The sequence below is a fragment of the Aplysia californica genome, unplaced genomic scaffold (assembly GCF_000002075.1).
Source record: "Aplysia californica isolate F4 #8 unplaced genomic scaffold, AplCal3.0 scaffold00398, whole genome shotgun sequence".
In the NCBI taxonomy this organism is placed as follows: domain Eukaryota; kingdom Metazoa; phylum Mollusca; class Gastropoda; order Aplysiida; family Aplysiidae; genus Aplysia; species Aplysia californica.
This window is the reverse complement of record NW_004797668.1, coordinates 518,365-520,887: the sequence shown is the minus strand read 5'-3', so window position 1 is coordinate 520,887 and position 2,523 is coordinate 518,365.

Sequence of the window (2,523 nt, the reverse complement as noted above, 5' to 3'; positions counted from 1 at the left end):
CTCTCTCTCTCTCTTGCTTTCCCCTGCCCCTACTCTCTCGCTCTCTCTCTCTCTCTCTTGCTCTCCCTGCTCCCCCCACTCTCTCTCACCCCCTCTCTCTCTCTCTCTCTCTCTCTTCCTGTCTCTATCTTCCTCTCTCAGTGATTATATTAACTGTCTGTGTCTATGTATGCCAGCGTGTTTTAACACATGCACGCTGGGAGCGAGGACTACCTTTTAAAGAGAGATATTGTAGTAGTTTACAGTTGAAACAAAAATAAAAGCTATGCCTCTATAAGCGTCTAACGCATATTATGACATTCACAGGAAATCCAGCCGCAACGGGGCACTTGTTGCTGAAAAAGTGTGAGATTCGATATTTCATGGAAAATAGGATATCAGCGAGAGTAGGCTTCGACCGAGACCGGAGCAAAATTAAAAAATGTCTACCAACTGAAATGTTTGATGTGTCCCATGCGGTCATATGACCTTATGCAAATTGCGAGCACCGTAAAACACCTACCAATAAAAAAAATACTAGATTCTAGAACGATGATGGCCAAGTGTTGATTGGAAAAAAAAGCGAGAGAGCCAAACATAAATATGTCACGACGCGGTGGAAACAGGTATTCGTCAATGTTTGGGCATATAGAACAATTATCGTTTTTTTAAATATAGAGTTATTGGTATAGTCTTGAAGTTTGTTCATTTGTAGTGCTTTTGTTGAAAAAATGCCGATCCATGAGGAGTAGAAGTTGAGATATTTGCAATTGCAGGAGGTGGGTGTCAGATGGTGTCAGGGGTAAAATTAAGTAGCAAATGGCCGCCAAAGTTTGGTAAATTCCAGAGCTCGAGTATCCTTGGAAACTGCACATTTACAATGTTTGTGCCTTTGACCAACACGTTTTTCGTTTTGTAAAATCAATTCAAGGTGACAAAAAAGTACATTCGAATTTTTTCTTTAAAAATTGCCCTACGGTCAGAAAGATACCCGTCTCTTCAATCTCATAATCTTGACGAGCGCCTGATTTCGTCACGATGCCTCACATGTACAAAATATTGTAAAGCAGTAAAGCCTATAAGCGGGGGGCTTTCGTGGTCTAGAGGTTAAGGTGTTCGCCTCTCATTCTAAGGTCCAGGGTTCGAATCCGGGTAGCGACCGAAAACTTTTCTTCTCTAAAATTGTCTCCTTTCACCTTCTTTCCCTCTCTCTTGCAATATTCTGTCGTCTGCTTTCGTCTCCACTTTCTTCCCTCACCCCCTCACCTACTTTGCCCCCTCCTCTGGGCTCCTGATTCTTTCTGCAGCCTTTCTACTACCACTCCTTGGCTCCTTCTTACTGCTGCCTTTCAGCCACACCCCTGATCTTCTGGTAGGAAAGATCTACACCTAGCCTTCTCTGACAAGAGCGAAAAATCTCGGAGGTCCTGTGTGCAGGTTGTGCACATTAAAGCTTCCTTGGTGATCTAAAATCGATAAGAGTAGGCTTCAGCCGCCAACCGAGCAAAAATTCAAAATTTCCTACCTACTGAAAATGTTTGGTGTATCTCACGCGCTCATATGACTTTATGCAGTTTCGAGCGCCGTAAAACACTTACCCCCTCCCGCTAAAAAAAGCCTCTTAGTTTCAGATAGTAGACATAAACGCGTTACTGGCGGGGAGTTTTTTTATGGGGGTTGTTTATATTGCATGAGGTAGGCCTCAGTCCAACAATGGACGAAGATAGACCAATCAATATATATTGTGTGTATAATCTATTCTATCTTTCTACCTTGAGAGCAAGGTTACCGAGACGAACAGTAGACGAGCGTCAAGGTTGTGAACAAAAATTTCACCTGTAGATGCAAGAGTATGCTGCTATTTTTAGAGATACTGTGCACACACGTCTTATAGCTGCTGCTGCTGTCTGACTCAGCCACAGCCGGTCCCAGACAAACCCGCAATGCTGAATACACATTTTTAGCGGGTGAAAAATAATTTCAAAGACACAAAAAGAAAGAAATAATTAACATGATGATGATGATGATGATGATGGCGATAATAAAAATAGTAATAATAATATTAATTAGACTACTACTACTACTACTACTACTACTACTACTACTACTACTACTACTACTACTTTCCCAGCCTCCTAGAACACGTATAATCATTCTCGGCTTCCCGGATAATATATACGCGTTTAAAGTAGTTAAGGGCTCAAACACTTACAAACTGACAAGATATTTCGCTGTCTACAGCCTGGTACTCATTTCCACCTGGGCGAAGTGCTTCCCTAAGGAGACAATATCGGGTCTCTGAAGGGATTTGAACTTCTGACCCTAGGGTAACGTGTTAGAGAGCATTATGATAGCACACACATGCATACCTTTGCATAATGTGGTAAGAAATCGAAGCACACAGGGAGACAGACAGAGAGGGGAACTTTGAGAGAGTGTGAAGAAAAAGAAGAAGTAGAAGAAGAAGGAGAAGAGACAGACAGACAGACAGGCAGACATACAGAGAGAGAGAGAGAGAGAGAGAGAGAGAGAGAGAGAGAGAGG